At 40.0% G+C, this 24732-nt stretch overlaps 1 protein-coding gene and 1 long non-coding RNA gene across 6 annotated transcripts in view; one reads left to right on the top strand and one right to left on the bottom strand.

Annotated features, from left to right (window-relative positions):
* Positions 1-24732, top strand: part of RAD51B (RAD51 paralog B) — a 408277-nt gene that overhangs the window by 126053 nt on the left and 257492 nt on the right. The gene's annotated exons all lie outside the window — the stretch shown is intronic.
* Positions 4289-8046, bottom strand: LOC141923368 (uncharacterized). Its single transcript, XR_012623273.1, has 2 exons — positions 6437-8046; positions 4289-5028 (listed from the first exon to the last, which is right to left on the bottom strand). It is a non-coding gene; the product is annotated as an uncharacterized LOC141923368 (long non-coding RNA).

Raw genomic sequence — 24732 nt, 5'->3', positions numbered from 1 at the left:
CTGAAGTGTTTCTTTTCTGATTCCAGTGTAGGTCCCTTCCATATTTGCGCTGTTTTAACCTGTAATTGTAGTTGCCAGAATCTCAGTACTTCATGTTCATTTTCCGAAATGTTAGTTGCTTTCGACTGAAATGATTGAGCGCCTTTTGAAATCTTGTCCTTTCTGGACTTTTGTATTTCTAGCCTCTTGTAGTTGTCCTTTTACCTCTTTATCTTTTTTCTTTTAGCATGTCACTTGGAGTATTTTTCTCCTTACTCTCTCTAGCATTTTGTGAGAAGTCCTGATAGCTTGATCCTTGATTCCTTTTCCTTCTCTGGATAATATTTCTTCAATTTCTGTTCCTATACAGGCAATGGCAAGATCTTCCACTTTTCCTAAGACTTATTCTCTTTGTCCAGAGTAAAGTTACAGCCTTTCTTGATGATATTTTGCAAGCTAATTTCTGGGTTAAAAAGTTCAAAAGATTCCCTATCTTCTCAGTCTTCAGTCATCCATCCATCTTTAGCTGCTATGGACAAAACCATTTTCTTGTTGTTTGGACCTAGTTGCACCTTTGTTAGAGATTTTTTCACAAATCCTCATTATTTCGGACGCATGTGAGTCTCACAGTTATTTGTTCTGCACAATTAATCATAAACGCTGCCAAGAAAAACCCCTCTTGCCTAAAGAGCTCCTTTACCATGACACCTGCTAATTGCATAGTACAGTCCAGCTGTAGACAGATTATATTTTGACCATGTCTACTGCTTGCTTTGTGTTCATCTGTCTTTTACTTAAGAATTGAAGCACTTTTGGGGTAACTCTGGCTTTGCTGTATATTTGTGCAGCACTTAACACAGTGATATCCTGTGCCATGAACAGGAGTTCTTGTTATTGAGGTGATAAAAATAATAGATAACAGTAAGTAAATGTATTGCACAGAAGACTAGAGTTGGGGTGGGATACAAGGAGCCTCCAGTATAGTCCACATGCATGGTCTAAAGAGGCAAAAAGAAAAGCGGGGGGGATGTTCCTGTAGCATTTTCCTTACAGATTGGTGGATTGCCCATTAAAAGTATGAGTAACTTCACAAACAGTAGATGAATAATGAATAAATGATGCCTAAATGGAGGACGCAACTGATAAGAGTTCTTGCAGTGGTGATACTGACTTGATGAAGAGTGAATGATCTGAGCACTCTTCTCACACTATATGCTTTTAGCACACAAAATTGGACCATGCGCCATCTCTTAGTCAGTATAAAATGAAAGCTAAGATCAAGTAATGAGATTCTGAATGAGATCCAAATTTTAAACATCCCAAGAGTCAGTGAGCTTATGGTCCTATCATTTTAGGCTGAATGCACCTTTGGATGTACGTTTCACAATCCAGATTGCGTCCTGAGGACAATGTGAAGGTGACAGTAGTGGCTGGAGACAGGTTTGCAGTAGTATTTGTAAGAACAGGTTTCTGATGTGATAGTTAAATTGTTTGCAGATCTGTTAAGTACCTTCCAGCCAGTCTAATTTTGTTACTGGTAAACACTGACCAAAGCTCCCATGTTCATTTGTCAGAATTATGGCTGCTTCCATGTTACCAATAAATAAAACATAGCACTCCTTTAGATTTCCTTGCCCAGGGCCAGATACAATATTTCAGACACTTAATGTATTTGTCTTGGGTAAATCAGAAGAAGTAAACAAAACTGGCAGATCAACTTCATACATTCCATGGTTAAGTTTAGATTACATTGCAAAAACTGAATGAATTATATCTCATGTTAAACAATTTGTATAAGGTAAACATTTTATTTGTTGGTTTAGGATGCTTCTTAAGCTCTTCCAGCAGTTTGGGTAGCAGCTTTCTTTCTGGTCAATTTTTGGAGCAAAACTATTATTTGAAAAGTAACACCAGCATTTAGGCAGAGAGTGTGTGTATGTGAGCTGGCAGATTTTAAAATGCAGGTGATGCATCTTGGTCTTTAGCATTTCTGCTCTGGTTAGCGTTATAGGGACCACCTCAGGGTGAAAAGTTGTGAGGCTGCCATTGCAGTCATCAGCTTTTGCCATAACCGAGTGTACGTACTCGAGAGAGATATCGAGGTGCTAGAGTGAGTGCAGAGGAGGGCAACGAAGCTGGTGAAGGGCCTGGAGAATAAATCCTATGAGGAGCGATTGAAGGAGCTGGGACTGTTCAGTTTGAGGAAGAGAAGGCTGAGGGGAGACCTCATCACTCTCTACAACTACCTGAAATGACATTGTAGGGAGGTTGGTGCTGGTCTCTTCTCACAGGTGATTAGTGACAGAACAAGGGAGAACGGCTTTAAACTGCAACAGGGGAGGTTTAGACTGGACATTAGGAAAAAATTTTTCACAGAAGGAGTGGTCAGAAGTGGAATAGGCTGCCCAGGGAGGTGGTGGAGTCACCATCCCTGGATGTGTTTAAGGGTTGCTTAGATGAGGTGTTGGGGGATATGGTGTAGGGGAGAACTTTGTAGAGTAGGGCTGATGGTTGGACTTGGTGATCCCAAGGGTCTTTTCCAAGATAATTACAGATTCTGTGATTCTGTAATTATCAAGCAGATCTCCTGTAATCTGAAGTGTGTAGGAAGCTGACGCTCTAATTGGCTGTGCTGCCCATATTCTGCCCCAGCATCCCTGAGAGTGAGCATGTGTGTGTGCGTGTGTGTTGTTAGGGGGCTGCTGTAAAGCATACTGCAAATAAAGATAATAGCCCACCCTGTTCTATCTGAGTTTTCCTGACTCATGCAGGTGCCTTCCACATACTCCTCCTTCCTGTAAAGTCTTTGATGTTTATCACTAGAATGTTTCTCTTAAATTTCTGTTAGGTCAGACAAAGGTCAAAGTGCCCTGCCTGAAAACCTGTTGTACACACCTCTGGCAGTTTAATAAAAGACTTGTGTTGTTACATGACGTTTTGCTCTTGCAGAGTTATGTGACAGGCCAGGTAAGACTGAAATGCATACTTGTTTTGTCACTTGAATTAACTTCTGTGCACAATAGTTGAGTAGATGTGTTGTTCTTCCCCATTCCGGGGGCTATTTATATGTTTTGCTTACTAGCAGTCAGGATATTATTAATGACAGTTGTGAACATGACTACAGGCAGAACCGCTGCTTCAGTGCCTCATAAAACTGAGTAACTGGTATGAGATTGCTTTAGACTTCCAACACCACAAGTACTACAAGTAATGTTTTCTGAGTTCACAATGAATGAATGAGTGTTCTCAGATATGACTTAAATATCTGGTGAGATTTTATCTGAATATTACTGGGTAATTCTAGGAACATATATAGAACTATTTCTAAATCTGTATCATGGTGATTGAAGCGAATTATAACTCAAATCTCAAGTGGAGAGAAGGCCAGTGCTTAAGATGTGTACCAGTATCTTCTGAAAGATTATTACCAAAACTGTGTAAGATTTTGTAACTAAGGAATTAATGAAGGCAACTGTGGCTCAAAATGTCTGATCTACACTGACTACCTATAGCAGACTGGTTTAAATTAAAATATTATGTTGTGTGTGTTGGGGAGCAGATGGGCTAATTCTTCATTTGGCTGCTATGGGTCCTAAAAAAGGAACGAAGGTAACTGTGAAAACTCTCATCACCCAGCAGGTTGCAAAGTACTAGCATAGGACTGTCAAACTCAATGTCTGTGCATACAACACTGCATAAGAGGTCGTAGGTTACAGCGAACTTTCTGTCCTTCTAGTGAAGGTTCGGGTATTGGTAATCGCTAGAAGCAAGACCACAGATTAGGTGGTCAGTGGCCTTGGTTATCCTGTTTCCATGGTGATGAGGGTCATGAAGAAATATTAATCAGCCAAGGAAGCCAAAAGTTGTCACTGCTTTACAGGTCAAATTTTGGTATGCATCTGTTTTTATTTGACTTCCTGAGCATCTGTGCTGTCTTCAATATGCAGTTTGGAAGCTGGAATTTAGATGATGCAAGGCAGCAGGTTTTAATTTCTCATGGTTTTTGCTTCTTTTTAAAACCCAGAACAATTGTATTTCAAGTTTAGATCCCCTTTCCTGCATTGTTTGCTGGGGACTGAATAGAATGTTGCTACATACCAGCAGAGGAATTCACATCAAACAACATTCATTTTCAAACTCTTCACACAGAATTGTGTGGGCTGGAAAGGACTACTTGAGATCATCTAGTCCAACCCTAGACTTTTACTGCATCATCCAAACATTAAGCTATGAATAGACTGATGTGGGCCAAATCTATCAGCAGTCAGTGCTGTATGCTTTTTCTTTACACCAGGCTTTTCAACAGACACACAGTAAAAGAAGCTATAATTGTAATAATCACAAGAGTTTTTAGAAATTATTTTTTGAGGTGAATCACATCTACTTGAGCAGGGTTTTATTTGATGTACTTTCCCAAATATACTTAGATTGATTTAAGAAAAAAACAAGACAGGTGGCAAGCAGCTAGTACAAAGCATTTTGTACAGTGAATTTGATGTTCACAAGGCCATTTTTTCCTGCTAAATTGTGACAGCATATTAGATTTTTTACATGTGCAAAACCCTCATATTTCAGTCCTGGGTTCTTTGCTGGTGAGCCTCAGTCTATTTCTGCTTTGTTAAATACCTTTCTCTTACAATACTGGTCCAAAACATGCTTTAGGAGATCAATGACATAAATTGGATGTAAGTTTTATTTTAATATTGAAGTTTCCAGCACCTCTTTATCCATGCTGACTCCTTTCTTGTGGATTTGAAATTCTCGGTAGCAATCTTGGGAAACTTCAGTCTGCCCAGTTGAGTATATGCATCATGAATGCTTTTCCTGCAGCGTGGTGATGTATTAGATGCATCACTTCTGGCTTGTGTGCAGGGTTAGGTTACGGTCTTTGGTCATCAGGTTAAGTAGAGAGCTTACAGATTTTTGGAATTGAAGCCTTTTACTGGAGAGGATTTTTCAGTCCACCATTTGCTGTAAATCTCTTTGTAGTAGTGTTATTTGTCATCCATGTCACTGGTTGGCTACCTGACAGCTGACACGAAGGAGGACCTGGTAATGTAAATAGCAGGGGAAGTAAGTGGCTGCTCCTTTTGACCAATTTAGAAACTACACCCAAACACAAACACTTGCAGTCAAGCAAAAAGCTGCTTCTATGGAAGTAAAGGCAAAAGTAAATGGATGTGACTTAAGCAGTAGTGCTCTCTGCCACTCCCTGACTAGATAATTTGTTGCTGGTGAAAGATACGGGCTTTGCACTACAGGCTTCTTCCACCAGTACCTTTCGGTAGGTAGATGGAGTTTATACAGTGTGCAGTACTTTCACCCTTGCATTTAGTCTAACTGGAATTATCTGCTGGAGATTTGCTGCTTTATTGCAGACAGTGCTTATGATTGCAGACATGATTCCTGGTCCGTTGGGAGAGAATAAGAGAATACTTGGTTTACACATAAGGAGTGATCATTCACCAGCTGTACTGACGAATCCAGCTGCAATGTTGTTAGTGATCAGTATAGGCAATACAATTGCAAGAAAGCATGTAAAGAAGTCTGTGTTATAATCAGGCAGCTTTTAAGATAGCATTACAACTAATGTTCAAAGATTAACCACAGACTTTGTGTTCCAGCAGTTGATCACTTCCTGTGATAGTTTATGTTTTAATGTGTGTTAAACAATACCAATAGCAGTGGTTTCCACCACAAGAACACTGTGAACTCTTAGACTTTCTTACAGGCCATCCAAAAGAAGCAAACTTAGCATTTTCTTTTAATGGTGGTTCCTGGCACTGGTTGCCAAATGCTGCTAATTTCCAGACCATAGTTTAGCAATCAACACCACAGAAAGTAGAAAAATGTTACAAAGATAGTGAGTCTAAGTCTGTCATATGGAAAGAAGAAAACAAATACAGTCCTTGGGGTGTTTGACCTAGAGAGGGATTCTGTGTGGTTGAAGATCATAGGTGTGTTACTAGATGGCCAGATGCATCAGCCCCCAGCTGCTCTGCTGATCTGGGTGCTGCCCTGGTCTTGCAAATTTGACAGCTGTAAGACTATACTGTGTAATTAGCAGCTTCCCTATATGCGAATGAGCTGATCTGTTTCTCCAAGCCCAAGGAGGGCTCTGAAATACCCATTGCATTTGTTCTGTTTTGGAGTGAAGTGGAATCCTTTGGCAGAAACCCAGTGGAAGTGTCAGAGATGGTCACCACCTGCATTGCCACCGGTGTATGCTCCTGGGGCTTTTTTCCTGCAGGTTGTGATTTCAGAATCTGATACAAGAAGCTTTTTCTTCCCTCCTGCACTGCCTGATTCTCTCATGGAGTCTTCTAGGAAATGCCTGGTGCTTTGCAGGATGGGTTGGCTTTACACCTCAAACCTTCCTATTCCTAGTTACATGCTCTCAAAAAGGTGGATGAGAAGGGGAGAGGGTGAGCAAAATTACATGTGTGTTCATACCTACCCTTTTGTAGAGCTGGGCTCAGGCTAAGATGAAGGGCTTGGGACGTTTGAGACCTCATGGATGCTTCCTGGATTCTTTTCCCACTGTGCCATTTCCTTTCAGTGATGTCTGGTCCTTCAAGGCACCTGGGTGTGTTCATAGGTAGCCAGACCTGCATTGTGAAAGAGAAATTAGACACTTAACCTTGGCAATAATTAACTCCCATAGCCTTGTTTGCTACCTCTTTGTCATGTGTTTATTGTTCTTTGTTTGCTCACTTCTAAGGAAATTCTTTTTGGCATTTTATCAGGTTTTTATGAATCTGATCAAGTGAAGAATTAAACTGTGAGGCTCAGGTGCAGAGGAAGGGTTGGTTTCATTCTTTCTTTCCTTGGCAATTCACCTGTATAAACATGTATCAGAGATGGGTGGAACTCAGCGGCAATGATAGTGGCGTGGAAACATAATAAACAGGTTTTGCACAGTGTTTCTTGCTAAGACCCTGCTTGAGAAACCCCTAGTTGTGTCTTCCAGACCGATAACCTTGTTCTCAGCAGGGTGAGAAGGACTGGGTGAATTGCTCTGTTCTTTGTGTAGTGTGTGCTGAGCCCTGCAAAAATGTAACTGGAATTATTCCCTTGCCAATACTGACATGTCAGGGCAAATAACCACAACAAAGACAAGCCTGGCTATTTAACTGTTGTGTTCCCTAACAGAAAATGGTGGGAAGCCATCATCTTGAATGCTCGTCATTAAAAAGAGTGTCTTTTCCAAGGCAACTTTTTAACTTGGGCCTCTTGCTTTTTATGTTGAAAGAGCTCAAACAAATGAATTCATGACAGTCCTTGATTAGGACTAAACTGTGATACATGAAAGCTTTGCTTGTGTTTTGCTTCATTTATAATTTTGTTCCCCAAGACTCCCTGTTTCCCTAGGCCTCTGTCTGTCTAGGTAAGATTAAGATGCTCGTTAGGCTTCCTATGTAAATCACTGATAACAGAGACTCAAGACCTTCAGTGGACACTTGGACAGTTCCTGGAATGTGCAAACTAAGATAGGAGGGACTCAAACGAATACAGAGACCCTGTAATGAGGAGGATGATTTGTGCTGATTTAGGAAGAAGACACCTGGACTTTACTTCACAGCACATGCTCTGGAAAGAAGGTCAACTAGCGAACACTGTGAGGAAGACTACTTACTTCTTCCCTAGACCACCAAAGACCCCCAACAGAACTTAGGACACATCCTCAAAGGGGTGTCAACTTACGTAAATTGATTCCAAGAACTCATTATCATAAGACATCCCTTCCCAGGAAATCTAATGAATATGTATGATTTCTATGTATGTAAACTGATGTCCCTTACTAACTCGGGGGAGCCCTTATGGTGGAGAATCCCCAGGGCGACCCCAGCCTGCTAATAAAGAATACCTGCTTAACAGTAAAAAACTTTACTGTTGAGTCAATTTCTTTGTTTCAGTGTCTTTTCTGTGTACACACAGTGCTTTGCAAAACATTGGTGCCTGCTTAGCAAAGCATTGCTTGCCAGCTAATAAAAAGGAGCAAGTCACAGCTGTTGAGGGATACTTACTTAACTCTATGAGAGTGAGGCTTGATCTTTGTGATTTTAAAAAAAAAAAAAAAAAAAGTGGAATGTCATCTATGTCTAGCTCTTTTGTGTACACAATAATACTTTTTTTGTCTATTTTGCCTTGGGGACTTGGGTCTGTGTTGAAGTCCAAATTGACTTTCCTCTACAGTCAAGTTCTCCTTATCTAATGCTGCATGTGCACCAGTGCATTGCTTCTATGTAGTTTTCCATAAAAACGTTTCAGGAGATCTCAGATGTACTTAGGCTGTGGTTTCAAGGAGCAAAGTGAGCTGAAGTATTAGTCCTTTCACCTAGCACTTTGCTGCTGTGACATATGTTGCTCTAGTTTCTGTGTTCACTGTGGCCAGCAAAAAAAAAAAAATAAAATCCCTGGGCAGTTTTCTCATGTTCTTCATTTGCACTTGCTTTGGGGCTTATCTGGTCCTCTGCTGAGCTATTGCACATACTAACACAGAAGAAAGTACATGCAACAAAACAAATGGTTGACTTTCTGCAGGGTTAGCATGCTGAAAGGGCTCAGTGCAGGGATCAGTGAACAGAGAAGTTAATACGAGCAAGTGGAAACACTTGAGTAGGAATCATGGGAGGAAGACATCCCACATTTAGAGCACCTGCAAAATTGAAATTGGTGTGCCTGTTGATGCTGCTATCAAAGATGCTATTTTGAGATTTCATTTTGCTGTGTGAACTTAGTGGACTTACTGAAACTGCAGTCTAGCAGTTGTATCCTGTTTTGCAATGCATATTACTCCAGATGGTATCTTATTGATGTCTTGCATAATAGTATTTTAATTTCATTCTTGCTGACTTTTTCAGACACTGTCAGAGAATTTGAATGACTTGCAGTGGTAACCTTCAAGATTAATAAATCCACCCAACTTATTGTACTGGAGAAAAGATAATACTGACTTGCTTTTAATCCAACTAGTTACCTTTTTTTGTTTCTGCACTTGTCTTATACTTGTGTCTCCTTTCACATTAGTGTATACTGTTTAGGTTTATGTTATGTTCCCCAGCAAATGGGGTATTTTGCTTCTGAAATTTCCTGAAATGAATCCTGAATGAAAAGACTCACATTCTTGTCGTTGATTTGAGATGGTAGCAGGTGATCTGACTGGAACGTATGTCAGCACAGTACATACTGTAGGATTCTTACCATAATGATCAGTGGACTAATTGAATCATTCCATGTTTTCTGTGATGTTTTCTCCCTATTGACATTATCACAGGAGAAGTGATTTTGGAGCTTTCAAATGCTTTTCTTATTATAGAAGTGAGATTAATTTTTTTCAAAATTTTGTTTTCTACCTTTATTCTCATCCTGTACCTGTAAAGAGAGAATGTTGTTCTTAATATAAATTTGAGCTAACTGAAGAAGGGCTTGCTAGAAAGGTTTTTTGGATTTGTACTAACTACACTAGTTGGTGTAGCAAAACCAGAATTGCTGTTTTCTACAAACTCTTCTTGCTTAAAGTATTGGTGAAAGGTGAACATTTTCTTTTATTCATGCATTTGACTTAACATGTTGAGAGGTGAATATGGCTTTTGAGTCTGGGTTTAAAAATAAAAAACAAACTACCTCCAAACTGAACTTTGAAATTGGAATTAGATCTATGGACTTTAATGTATCTATTTAAGCTTCTTGCTAAACTGCAGTCATGAGATGTATCTACAGGTCGTTCTGGTATTTGTTGTGGTGCCAATTAAAAAGGTGGATATTAGCTCCCTTCCCTGTGCTGTGCTTCACAGCCCCTTCAATGCCAGCCTAAGGGTTTATGGTGTCATGCAGTGAAATAGTTCACTGAAATAATCCATGCTAAAAATAACCTACTGAAAAAATGTGGCATGAGACGATAATGAGTAGCTGAAGGTAAGCAAGGTTGGCAATTTTCCAAGCCTGCTTTGCTGCTGAAGCAGAAGTACCATGTAACTGCCCCCGCACTGATCATTCCCATCCATGAGCAGTGCAGAAATGGCTGTGGCAGTCTTTGTGATGTCTTCAGCCAGTGCTTACTGGTGTCCTCTAAAAGGTCACTTCTCTGATGCACTTCTCCCCTTCTGTGACCAGTTAGATTGGTACAACTCTTTCGGAGGCCACCCGTGAACTCGGTCAAGAAACATAAATGAATTTTAAACAACTGTATAAAAAGGAAAAAAAGGTGGGGTTAGTTTAAATTTTGACCAGTTCTCTAGCTTCATATGCAGTGCTGCAGAAATAGTGCTGATGTGAGCTGCTCAGGTTGTCAGTGCTGCCCAGGGAAACATCTGTGGAAGCACTGCCTGAGCCAGTGGGGTGTTTGATAAATGAGAAGGTCCTAAATTGCTGGAAGTGTAAGTTAAAACTTTCAAATATTAAAAGCATACATGTTAGAAATGGCAAATTTGATTGTATTTCTGCCATCTATTGCATATAATGTATAAAGGAAGATTTTCTGGCAGCCAAAATGCTGTACACCCAGTTTTACTTAGGAGTCTAGTATAAGCTCTCTGTTTAAGAATGTTTAAGTATGATGATGTGGACACACAGAGTAACTGTAAAGTGTCCAGCAAATCACATCTTAATCTGTAATGCGCAGCTCAGGCTCTAATGTTTTATATCTCCATTCAATATGGACGTTCACTTAACTTCAGACTTTGTGCATACTGGACACAGGAAGAATGAGTAGTGAACTTCGTAGATCAGAAACAAAAAAGCCAACACATGTGTGGTAAAGAAATTGAAGTCTTTCAATTGTTAGGGTGGAAAAACAGATTTTCACTTAAAACTCTCCACATCTGAAAAGTAATTATTTCTAATTGATTTTTTTAGTAAAAAACATGTTTCCTTAAGTGCTGTAATTACTCTGTGTGCAAATTCTGCACTGGGCAAAAGTTTCATATCCCATGAGAATGGGTGTTAATTGTCTTACATGCGTGTCTTTGTACGCATTGCCTGCTGCATTTGCTCGGAGTTTCGTGTGTTTGCAGCATCCTGCCCGAAACTGTGCTTTGGTGTTTATGACTGTAAATATGCAGTGCATTGGCTTCAGCTTTGTTACATGACCATTTCTATGAATTTATGTTTGTTTAAAATAATAAAGATTGACTCAACATATTACTCTGAAAGTTATTAATGGTTTGTCTGTAGGCCATTACATCATGAAGAAACCAAAGCATGCTTTGAGAACATTTACTTTTTTCTCTCAGGATTGCTGAAATACAAAATACAGCTGTTCAGTAGTGTACATAGTATTTGCTAGCAGTACCAAACAAGAACAAACAGTACAGGAGAAATGCAATACTGAGAAAAGCTTCAATTTTCTTTTTAATAGAAAAAAAGCTATTTGCATCTCTGAATACAGATTTTAGTAAAAATTAATGGTATTAGAATGGGATAAAGCTGTGCATCAGAATTTCTTGAACTGCTCATAACCTGTCAGTATTGCTGTTTTCTAGTATTTTCCATGTAATAATTATTAATATTTTGTGTGTCTGATTCTTGAGTCAGTGTATGCCACCAAATACCTGTACTTAATACTTCATTTATATATTTGAATGTGCAGTGCCCAGTTGATGCATATAGGATGCATAAAATGGAAATGTTGATTCGATATTCATTGCAAATTGTATTGCTTTTTCCATTGCTTTTCGTTCCCACATCAGCTCCTTCTGCATCTAGTTTAGATAAGCACATGGTGGGATGGTGAATGTAGGAGCTGCTTTTGCAGTTGGTATCTTGCATGCCTCTTTGTGAGTAAATATAGAAACCAAAATTGCTTTTGTCCAGATTAATTTTTAGAGACATCTATGAATAAGTCAATGGCAAACGATGTCATTTAATTGTAATTAAAGTAATTAAAAATACCTTAAGCCACCAGAAGCTGAGCTTTTTTGAGAGGATTGCCTTTATTACTATTCCAGGTCCAGTTGAATCAGCTGTGTTGTGCATTTGTTCTGAGTAAATGTCTCTTGTAGAGCAAGGTCTATTATTATAAATCAAATTATTCTCTACTACACTAAATGAATTGCTGCTTTCTGCTTGCCAGAGGCACTGCTTCAAATCCAAACCAAACCAACCCACAGGGAGTTAAAATATTTTTGTCCTAAGTCGTCATGTCTGGCCGAGGAGTGACCTCAACCTTCTGCTCTGAATCATTGTTGAGAACCGGGCTTGAAATAGACTGAGGTAGGTTTCAGTGCCAGAAACTGTTTGTCTTTACATGTGTTGTGGACGGCTAAATGAGTACAACCTTGACATTGTTAGAAAGGGCGCAGCTACGCCCAGTCACTGTAGGTGTAGTAGCAGATTAACCACTCTAACTACTTTCATGTGTGTAATCTTTCTAATCTTGATCAGGTGGCCATTTTGCATTTGTCCTGTGGCACGTAGGCAGAGTTTGACTGTGGTTTTAATCCTGAAGCTGTTTTTACAGTGGTAGGTGCAGTCAAAAAAAAAAATATTTCAAGGAGTTGAGGTATTGCATACAATGTTACGTTGAGAAGGGTATGCTGCATTTATGTGAAAACCCCCAAACAATATATTTGAATTAAGGGAAGTTATTAAAGTGATCTTTCAAGAAATATCTGAGAGCAGTGCTTTTCATACTTAACAAATTCTGTGAACTGAAATTAGCATAAGCCATGGTGTAGTCAGTCTGACAAAACCAGCACAGTTTCTGGCCGTAGTCAAATTAATACTTCAGAGAGAGAAGAGATGCTAGAAGCAAAGAAATTCTTTCCTGACTCTTGTATTCTTGCATTTATGATCAAAACCATAAGTTGCACAATTACAAAACTTACTGGTGAAAAAGCTGTTAACACTATCCCTTACTGTCACCCATTAGGGTATGAGTGAGAACTTGCTTTCTTTTAAAAGCAGAGAGGAGAGCTGGTCTCTCCTGGTACTTGTGAATTACAGTAATTCTAGTTAGGCTGTTTCAGCTTTGTAAAGTGTGTGTATTTTGGGTTTTACTAGTTTTTTCTGTTTCGGCAGCAAAGAAGAAGAGCTTGAGAAATTAATTGGTACCTTCTTTGTAGCTTCCAGCTTTTTCTTTTCTTCTACAGGTTTGTGATACTCTGGCCTAAGTTTCATTATCTCTGAAAGAGAAGAACAGTTACTTGAACAGCTTTGTTTCCTTTAGATAGCTTTCTTGAGCTTATGGTTTCTTCTAATGGGGCTTTCCTCTACTCTCCCTCACTTAGTACTTTCACTCACTTCATGACCTCAATCCAAAACATATCCAGGACCTCAAAGATACAGTCTAGCCAGCAGTGCCAGGGTCTAGTGAAGGAGTATGTTGTGGTATAACATGAATATATTAACTGAGTAGCTCTGTACTGTGTTAAGTATGGCAATAAAGCTATAGTTATGTCATGCTTGTAATTTAGAAGAATAAACAAGAAGCCTTCAATTTAGAAAAAAACAGTGAGATCAAATACAGTAGCAGTTGCCATTGGAGCTGCTTCCATAAGCTGCTTCTGTCATGTGGAACAGCTACCTTATTATGCTCTTCTGCTTTATATAGGTCTTTGTACTTTTTTTATCCTTGTGATATCTGAGCATTAAGTGATGTTAATGTCAGTAAGCTCTTAAATGCTGTTACTAACACCTGTTTCATGTGACTTACTCTCTTCCATATGTCGTGCACAAAAAGGTGTTTTCCAGTTTATTTTTTTTTCCTAATAGACATAATCTATTTGGAAATAATCTAATATACTTTTTGTATTAGCTGATGTCTAGGAGATACCCCTCAAACATTTTTAAGTGTAAGACATTCCTAAGCCTGAAATTGTAGAAGAAATTTCCATAAGAGCTGTAATCATACTGTGGCTCTCGTGTCTCAAATCCCTGTTACCGCAATCAAATGTACAGTAAGGAACGATAGAGGGAAGTGGAAACACATCAGGATAGAAGGTATCAGTGTATAAGCATACCCTTTTGCTCAGCAGGGCCTGAGAGACTGCAGTGCTGGCCAGCCGAACGGCTGTGGTACAGAAGCTCCTGTGGTAGCAGAAGCTCCCGATGCCCTCTGACAGTCTGGCAGCACAATATATTTGCAGTGTGGAGTGGGTATTTCTGGGAAGGGAGTCTGCATTAAAGTGCAGTAACGTGGATTATAAGACATTTTCGCTGAGTCTCCCATAACCAAATCAAACATGGTATTCAGTGTCAGAGATAGTAAAGAGAAAAGCTTTATGTGTATAAATAAAAGATCTGGCTTTATCTTGTGCTTTTGGAAGGTAATCATTGTGATTAACATTTAAGAACACTGTACTGTACATTTAGTCTGTTAAATAAGAGAGCACTGGGAGCAGAGGCGCTGGAGCAGGCTGATAGGTAAAATTCTGTCTGGTTTGCTTCTCAAATAGCAGATCTCTAATGCAGTCCATGTGTTCAGCCTTGCTTGCCTTAAGGTGGTAGAGTTTTCATGCTGGGGGAGGTAATCATTTGCAAATAACTATTATTTTGCAATTCCGTACTAAGATGTATGTGTAGAGTTAGATAGAAAGGACTCCTTGCCTTTACACAGGGAACAGAAACCTCTATGTAATTTTGGCTGTTACTATTTGGTCTGATTTCAGTGCTCTCATTCACTCAATGACACAAACACCCTCTTTGTATATACAGTGCATGAATGGAAATGTGAGCAGGACCAGAAGCAGGTGTTTGTGTAACAGGGGGGAATGTTACAACAATATTTGTAGGCTATTCATTTATTATTTAAGTTATTTGAAGTTGTTGCATAAGATAGAAGTTGAAGTAGAAAACAGCGTAGTCCGGTTTTATCTAGGGGACTTATGTCAGCCCTGCTGCAAACCTGCTCAGTTAAATAGATGTTCACAGGAGATGAATTATTTCTTTCTCACTTATTTTTAGCTTATTTGGACTCTGATTCTGCCCCTTCCATAGTGCCTCATTCACGTGTTAAAACTAACTGTGGGTACTCTCCATAAGCTTGTATGTAATGGAACTATTCAGCATGCAAAATACTCCACAGGATTGTGGAATTGGGTCCTTTGGTGTTGTGAAAGATGAATCATGCAGATCACAGACTTCTGCCTGTAAATGTTAGCAATGGATGAGCATGGCTAGCCAGTAAATGGATTTGATGTCTTTGCTTGTCCTGTGCTAAGTGTCCTGTATGGAAATACATGGGACGGGTGGTACTTTGGTTTGTTCTTTGTTGTTTGTAACACTTCTTCAGCTTGTTTAGTGAATGTATGTGCCAGAGTGAACCTCTTGAGCTGATGATAAAGTGGGAAATAGATGAGTAAAATTTTGACAGATACATATGGGTACAACGTGGATAGAAACTAGACTAATACTAGTCTTTTTCAACTAACAACATAAATTCCTTTTTTCTCCCCCCCCCCCCCCCCCCCCCCTTCTCTTCCTGGAAGGGGATGTATTTAAAATGTTGGTTTGGTCAGAAAATTGATGAAAATTTATATCAGTTTATATATCACATTGAAAATCAGATATGCTCATTTTAGTTACAGAAATAAGATTTCTTGTGGATTGGTGAAGGAGGACATGCACAACTTCAAGAAAACAATAAAGACAGACTGTGTTCTCTTTCATGAATTAATGTTTAATTTTCAAGTGAAAAATTGTTTCATTACTGGTGTGATGTCAGAGACGTGACTCCATGTAGAATTTACAGCCTGGTAGTATTTAGAAAGGCCACCTGACCACATGGATTTGTAAACTGAGTATGTTAGGCAGGAATCACCAAGGAAGAAAAGCTATGGAGCCTCCGCATATCACCCATTTGGTTTTCTGGCAGAAACAGTAGTTTTAAGATACAGCTAGGTTGAAGAGGAGAAGAATTAGACATCTTTCTCAAGAAGTAGCTTTTAAATTCTGGGATTTACTTTACTTAAAGATGTGAAGAGAGGATTTATTATAATTCTATATATTTAATATAACTGCCCGGTATAAAATTACTTTTAAGGGTTTGTTTGGAAAGCTGGTTAGCAGTACAGCATGTAATTTTTTAAAATCCTGTTCCTATGTGCTCTGTTTTCCATGACACCATTCTTTAGGGACAGCACATTTGTTATAGGAGGCTGAATTGTTTCCTTTTGCAAAGCCTTACATGCTCTGAATCTCCCACTGGCTGCTGTCCAGAAAGAAAGATTTGTGGGTTCTGCCCAGTGTCTGCAAATGTGTGATGATATTTATATCCATTGAGTTGTTTTCACTGTAGCTAGATCTGGTAAAACACTTGTGGCTTTACCACAAGTAAAAGACTTGTGGTAAAGACTGAGAACTTTGAAATCAAGTTCTGTGCTTGAAGACATGTTCTGACTTCCATCGCATCCCTGGTTACTGGGTGGGAAGGAGGATTATCCTAGTTATACATCAGCCCTCTCAGTGGGGGAGAAAGTCAGCAAACCTTTAAGGAAAGAAGTAAAACTTCAGTTTTTGAAGGCATAATACTGTTTTAAGCAGGGACAAAAATCAGAATATTGGCTCGACTGAGACTTCAGAGGTGATTCACAATACTTTTTATTGGTAGAGTCCTTAAAACTCAGTTCGCTCTGCACAGCTGTACAGTTGTGTCGACCCAAAAGTCTTTCACAGCTGAGAATTCTCAAAGAAAAAGCTGCCATTTTCTTATATTTTTCTAAACTGGTGACAACAAAGAGAAGGGCAGACATTTCACTCCCATGTGTACTTTCATGTCTTATTTCTCTTTTCCTCTGTGAGAAGCTTCCACTAAGAAGGGGAAAACAAATAAGGCCAGTGACAAAACCTCCTTGTTCTGAGAAGCATTTCCAAGCATGAAAACAATACCAATGTAATGCTTTCGTAGAACAAATTTTGCTTAAATTGACAATGATTCACTTGATCTTCACCTGAAATCTTCAACTATTTACCACTTCCTCCAGATATGGTTTAATAGAATGGTTCTCTCAAATTTTTCCATGTAGTGTTCCTTTTTTTTTTTAAGGAGGTAAAGTTTTGGCTCTGGGCTTGATATATCATAAAGAAAGGATGGTCATGGCCCCTTGAAACCTGTTTGCCACCTTTGAGCTTGAAAATCCACCAGTCTAATTGGTAGATAAGGGTACTGTGCAGGTTTGGCCCTGTTCCTGGGTAAAAGTAATGACAGTGGTCAGTCTGCCTGCAGGTTTACTAATTTCCAATTCCGAAACAAGACATATGGCTACCTTAATAGCTCCTGATTTCCATTTTTATTTGAAGTCAGTAAAGACTGACTTAGAGATCCTTAGAAAGATGTTTGTATGTAGAAGTAATTTTCTTTGAATGTTCTCTTCTACCTTATACTTTTCAAACGGCTTTATGGTATTAGGTCTAGAAATAATTTGTATTGGATGAAGCATACATATCATAAAACTTCTTGGCTCAGTTCTGTACATGTGACTGTAACTGGCTGAAGATCCAAATACCAGTGAAAGGATGTGGTGAATTTTCCTTGAAGCTGGCTAAAGTTCCTGTATTTGGAACTTTTAAAACCAGACTAGGCTAATATACTGGAAAATATACTGCAGAGAAGACAGTGCTTTATTGGTAAGAAAAAAGGCTGGGTATTCCTATAGGCCTCTCTGTGTACAGCTGATGAAGTTGTAAATGATAGTCATTTTAATTCTCCTTCGTTTTCCTGATTTTGCTAGATGTGGCCTGCAGCACAACTGAAGCGCTCAGTCTCATGCCAATGAAAATGGCAATTGACATTTCCTTGTTTAGTTTCTCTTGTTAAGTGCAGAGTGAAACTTCAAGGGTGTAGCAAAGAAAATATTGAATTTTTTTTTTTTTTCTTCCAGATGAAAACTTGCAGGTATTTGCCCAGTAGGGCGGAGTAGAAAAGTTATCTTGATTGTGTAACTCCAGTCTTTGGCTCTGCAGCCCTGAGAACACTTGAGCAATAGATGACTGCCGTTGGCTAGATGATGTTTTTGTTTCTAGGTTGTGGACTGTAGACTGACTTTCACACAAGCCAATGGCATGGGGCTTTCCCACACTTGCAACATTACTGGGTTTCCGGCAGTACGACATGTCTGGTGTACAGAAGTTGAATTTCAACTGAAACACCTTCTGCTCAGGTCAGCCATCAGTTGGGCAAAGCCATGCTCGTTGCCCAGGTCAGCAGTGCCTGTCAGCATGAGTGTGCAGTGCACAACAAAATAATTTTGAAATACTACACCACAGGGTTATGGCTGTTACCTTCTTTTAGCTGCAGATTCATAACCTGTTCCTCTCCTGCTTGAGTTTCTGGGACATCTTCCGCAGCAGGAGCAGGCTGAGGTGACATCTAGGAGCTAGAGGAACTGGGAGCCTGACCTAGTCTGCAGAAAGGATTTCAGTGGACTTGGGTCAGATGCATGAAAATGGTCAGGCATATGGGTGCAGACGGACACAGTTGTTGGGATGGTATCTGGACTACATGGATGTTTGTGCTTTAAAACCCTTGGTCTGAGAAAATGCTGAGGTGCCTGCTTCTGCCTGTGTACACATGTGGTGTTTGCAGTGAGGTGTTTGGAGCCTGTGGTTTTGTTTGACTCTGAAGCTGGAGGGGTTTTTTCTTCATTTGCAGTCCCTCACCCTTAGAAATGGCAGATACAAGTCTTGAGGCTTTGATGATGTAGAAATTGATTTAATCCAATTAAAACTCCTAGGAGGTTTATCCTGTGGTTAAAGCTACTTTCTTTTGCTTGATAGCATTAAATTAAGTGCTTTGGAAGGAGTGGAATTTAAGGTCTGATCTGTTGACCACTGACGTTTTCTGTTGTGCTAGCCTAGGAGAACATTTCCAGTACAATAGCTGAGATTTTAAGTCTCAGTCTAGTTTTGTATTTTTTAGGGTTTTATGTAAGAATAGATGTTCAGCAAAGCGTTTCTACTTTTGTCAAACTCATGTAATACAGGATCAGTTCATATTACTAATATTTGTTTTGACCTGAGAGGAAGCGGACAAGTAAAATGAATAGTAGAATACTTCACAGCTGTTTTCTTGACATAATTTGGTGGTATTTGCAGTTGTTGGGGGACCCTAGGTCTTGCTGCAGTCTGTACTGTACCAGAAACAAAGATGAAAGCTGATTAAACAGCTTCATTATTATTTGAAGTAGCATGAATTAAAATTGAGTTAAGTAGAATGAATTTATAATACATATGCCTATGTAGGTATGGTTACAAAGGGGTAGAAGATAAAGGAAAAAATACTATGAGTTGATGTTTTCAGCACAGAGGCGGGAGCAGAGCTGTGCCCCCATGAAGGGTGGTCTGGATCTGTTGTACTTCTCTCCTGCTGTTGTTGTAGTGCTGTCTCACTAAGTCCCAGCTCTCCAGACCTCATTTCATGTAAATAATGCCTTTTGGGTAGTGATTGCATTATGTCAAGTTTTGTATGCCCATCCTGCCAAGAGATCAGAAAGTTCACTGGTCATTTTTTACCTGCAGCTTTGGAAAATATCCTGGTGTCCCAGAAGGCAATAATGCCACTCTTTGATGTTTATACTAGCTGCTTTCCCTTTTTAATAATCAGAGCAGGAGGAAATGTGTTGAATTAGCTGCATGACAGAAGCAGAGGAATTCATTAAAGAAAGTAAAATGAATTCTACTCAAATTTCAGGCTTCTGGGTTGGAGTCACAAAGCAATAATCATCTTCTAGTTGTTTTTAATGGTTTCTTTTGTGGCACTTCCCTTATCCATGAAACCGATATTTACTGTAGTAGAGCCTGAGAAAATGAGCAATGTCATTGAGGCTTTGAGCAGTGTAAACATTTAACAAGTACCTTTCTGTCATAGTCTGTTTGTCAAGACCAAGGGAGAGAGAGTGGATGAATCAGGACGTTACGTTGGGACTATGCAGTCTTCACCTGTAATTTATCATTTCAAATACAGCCCAGCTTGGTAGCAACTGTAGTGCATGGCAGTTTTCTGTAGTAGGTGATATAAATGAGTAGATGTTTGACTTTATGCAAGGCTTTAGAGAAACCCCATGAGTCTTAGAGCAACATTAAGCTGTGGGTCCCTTCTTTTATCTGATTAAAAGTTAGAGCAGGTCACTCAATCTGTGTCTATAGACCGTGGCATCACACACAGACAGTCTGTCTCATCTGTGGCTGATTTACCTGCCAGCTTAAGGTCTGTGTGGCACTTTTAATGTCAAACTTTACATACACTGCACAGCACATACATACATGTTAACCCCTGATGTCTCTGTAGCTCCCAAGAAATAACGTTCCTTTGCATCTATTTCCCCATAACTCTAAAGGAATCCTGAGAAGGGAAGGATCCCAAACCTACGCTGTTCACTTAGCTACTGAGGTGAGGTGAATCTAAGCTTTGCCCTCCCCATAGTTTGGTCCCTATCTACAAGGGGGTAGTAATGTTTTATAACTATATAGGAATGGATGGCTCATTACTTAAGATGGGTGGCATTTATGTAGTTGTTCTTTAACACAACATGTGTATACCTAAGGCTGATGAATAATGGGCCTGGCTTGAAAAGGCAGATGTGCAAAAATGTCAACATGCATTAGCTGAGTATACCAAACATGCATCTGAGCCATGGATTCACCAGGATGACTACAGACCCCTTATTACTGCTGCAGAGTGTGGTGTCTGTAGTCTGGGTTACTGATGTAGAAATAGTACACTGTGTATTAAAGTCTGCGTGTCTACATATTGGGTTTTTGTTTCTCCTCTGGAAATAATGACACTTTGTTGTGTAGATCCACTTCTGATTTTATTGAATTAAGCAAGTACCAAAGCCACAGTAAGATATAGCAGCTGAGCCTTAGGGCTAACTTGTCTCATATCAGCTTTTCTGGCTTAGCTATATTCATCCCAGCATCCATCTCTGTAAGAACTTCAGCCACTCAAGGAATGCCTTACATCTGATGTTCAGTAGCTCCTTTATCTTATTACAGATGAAGATTCTATGTGCGAGTATGTGTTAAACTAAAGAATTGGACAAATGGTGTCTTACCCAAGAGTAGCTTGGAAAACTGCAAATATCGGAGTCTCCAAGTAGAGGAAGATTTGTGTTACTGATGGCTGAAGAGTGTGTTTCTGATAATTCCAAAAGCAACTGTCAGAATAATTTTAAAATCAGATTTTTCTTTCCATTATTGAAAGTGAAAAAAGCCTAAGGAGAACCCATCCAGAAATCAGGTGGTGCAAATGAGATCAGGCAAATTCATTAACACGTGTCATAAACAGATTCTAAAGGAAATAGCTAGAGGTGTGCTCTCTAACATTCCTAATTTAATGACTGTAGTTGCTAAGGAAGTTCAAGAGGAACGGCTCAGCCACTTCCTGAAGAACAGTGCACACTCCTGTTGCAACTATCAGGGACCAGGTACTGGATTAGATAAACCATTGATCTGACCCCACAGTGAAGGGAGACTACTTCTGTATCCGCTGCATGCAGTAAATGCAATTGCATTGGAGCTATCTGCATAATTGTTCACTGAAGGTCTTTCAGAGCAGGATAGGTGGGTTGAGTGGTTGAGTATGGTGTCAGTATATTCATCTGGGGTTGTACAGTGCAGGATGTACAGCACAGTCTTGATCTGTGAATAGAGTTTATGGGTGCTAATGTAATGCAAATGATAATGGTGGTCTACAGATCTAGACACTGGACTCCTGTGGGGGCTAGTGTGGCAGGAGCAGGGTGTATTGCAGGCATAAGGCATGATTCTTCAGACCTGGGAGAGAACAGTGAAGACTCTGATTTTAATCTGGTAGAGCACTGTTTTGAAATAACAGACCTAGATCCTGCTCAGAGTGATATTCTGTGCAAATGGATATTTTTATAATAAACATCTATATATAGGCTGGTGCTTGGGCAAGAGGACTACCATCCTGACTGTATTACAGAGACAGGATTCATTTTTGCATAGTCTTCAGCACTAAGAATTTTCCCCGTTTATTTTTTTGCTCTGCAGAGGCCAAAGATGAACAGAGGGCATGGAGAGTCTGGGTTTCAGCTTAAATCACAGTTTGACTGGGAGAACCATTTTCTTTTTGAAGTGAGAGTTGTAAGTTTGAATCTACCTAATATAGGCAGATGCTTGTAATCAGCTTCTGGGACAGACATCTGCCTTCTGGGCTGCACATGTGGATCCGTACCTGCTGCTGGATCAGGATTATTTGACTAAGATCCACAGGGGCTTAGCAGCAGCCTGAACATTAATCCACAAACCACAGCCTCTCATTCTGCATACTGTTCTCATGTTAGATTTGATAACAGTGTTGTTGCTGCATTTGTGTATTATGCAAGCAGTTATTAAAAAATTGTAAATGAATCATATATTGTGTTACTAGACAGATACTGATATGAACTGAAGTATTGCAGAAGGTGATCTTTTCCAAAGTTTTCCTGAAGGCTTCAGTGATTCTGCACGTTTGGCAGTTCTGAGAGCAGTTGATTTTAACAGTTCCTGTAGCTGTACCAGAAGAATGCCTTATATTTGCTACCAGTCACCTCCTAGCAATTGAATATGCCTTCCTTATGGCTGGTGTTGAACTACAACAATATCTTAAGCATAAAGTATGTTACAGTTTACATGAACTCTAGATGTTAAGAAAGTTTGCTTTTTCAAAGTTGAAAGATCTAGGAGCAACTATCAATGTTTTTTCATTAGTGCCCTCACAGAAAATGTGATTAAAAAGCAGCAAGGAAAACATTTTAACCGCTACTAAATATTTCTCCTTCCTATTAGCTTCCAAAATTCCAGTCAGGCTTTTTTATAATGTGATATAATTTGCTCTTAAGAAGGGTATGTCAACATGTGCAGTATAGCATTGTTATAGAGAGAATGCTTATGTAGTCTATGCATTACATTTTAAATCCTGTTTTTCTAGAAACACTAACTCAAATCCTGGCAGGGTTAACTTAGCCTTCTGTCCTTCCATAGTAGGTCTGAGTTGTCCCGTGATCTAAACATCTGCTGGTCTTCCTCTACTGTTTATTTTCCTTCAGTGTTTTTCTTCACCTTGATACTCCATTATCATGATGTTTGCTTTGTTTCTTTTTTTTTAAAAAATCCATTTTGTAAACTTCATTCAGGCAAAGAGAATGAATTTTGGTTTGGGGCAGTTTTCTTTGGGGTAAATATAAATGATGAAATAAATCCCCTCCAAAGTACAATTCATTGGAGAAGGATAAATAATTTCTCTGTTGATAATGGTGGTTTTTTACAGACTTACTGTCTAATGTCCCTCCTCTTATGCTTTGAGTTGTTATTTAAAGGAGCTACGCACTTAATTCTTTAAATCTTTCCTTAATCTCTTCAGTCATTAAACCAGTCATTTTCCCCTCTTTTGAAATTTTCTCCTAACTGTCACTAATGTTTTCAGAACTGACTGGGACCAGGTGTGCTGTCTGTTTAAAAGCAGCTTTCTCTGTGCTACAGTCAGTCTGAAGTGCTGGCATTGCCAGGTATCAGGTTATGAGTTTGCCAAATAGTCCAGGAGAGATAGAATGGGGCTGGGTCAGTGTTTGGAAGAGCAGTCTCCACAGAAACGCTTGGTGGGTAGGACATCCACTTTATGGTGGGAGAGTAGATCTTAGAATATTGTTTTGGAGAATCCTGAATGGTTTAAAGGCACCTTTTATGAAGAAGCGTGAAGTCAAGGCCCAGACTAGTTGCTATGGTTAAATTATTTCTCTGGTTTTTCACACAAATTGTTACTTGCTAAATTGGTGTTATATCACAGAATCACAGAATCATCTAGGTTGGAAAAGACTTTGAAGATCATCCAGTCCAACCATCAACCCAACAATAACAGTTCCCAACTACACCATATCCCTCAGCGCTATGTTGACCCTACTCTTAAACACCTCCAGGGATGGGGACTCCACCACCTCCCTGGGCAGCCCATTCCAACGCCTAACAACCTGTTCTGTAAAGAAATGCTTCCTAATATCCAGTCTAAACCTTCCCTGGCACAACTTGAGGCCATTCCCTCTTGTCCTATCGCTTGTTACTTCATTAAAGAGACTCATCCCCAGTTCTCTGCAACCTCCTTTCAGGTAGTTGTAGAGGGTGATGAGGTCTCCCCTCAGCCTCCTCTTCTCTAGACCAAACAAACCCAGTTCCCTCAGCCGCTCCTCGTACGACATGTGCTCCAGACCCTTCACCAGCTTCGTTGCCCTTCTTTGGACACGCCCGAGTAATTCAATGTCCTTTTTGTAGTGAGGGGCCCAAAACTGAAAACAGTAATCAAGGTGCGGCCTCACCAGTGCAAAGTACAGGGGTAAGATCCCTTCCCTGTCCCTGCTGGCCACGCTATTTCTGATGCAAGCCAGGATGCCATTGGCCTTCTTGGCCACCTGGGCACACTGCTGGCTCCTGTTCAGCCGGCTGTCAATCAACACCCCCAGGTCCCTCTCTGACTGGCAGCTCTCCAGCCACTCCTCCCCAAGCCTGTAGCGCTGCTGGGGGTTGTTGTGGCCCAAGTGCAGCACCCGTCATTTGGCCTTATTGAAGCTCCTACAGTTGGCCTTAGCCCATCGCTCCAGCCTGTCCAGATCTCTCTGCAGAGCCTCCCTACCCTCGAGCAGATCAGCACTCCCACCCAACTTGGTGTCGTCAGCAAACTTACTGACGGTGCATTCGATCCCCTCGTCTAGATCATCAATAAAGATATTAAAGAGGAGAGGGCCCAAAACCGAGCCCTGGGGGACACCACTCGTGACCGGCCGCCAGCCGGATTTAACTCCATTCACCACAACTCTTTGGGTC

This window comes from Strix aluco, chromosome 4, assembly GCF_031877795.1.
Source record: "Strix aluco isolate bStrAlu1 chromosome 4, bStrAlu1.hap1, whole genome shotgun sequence".
Taxonomy (NCBI): Eukaryota; Metazoa; Chordata; class Aves; order Strigiformes; family Strigidae; genus Strix; species Strix aluco.
The sequence above is the reverse complement of the archived record's forward strand: the minus strand, read 5'-3'. Positions and strand labels throughout refer to the sequence as shown.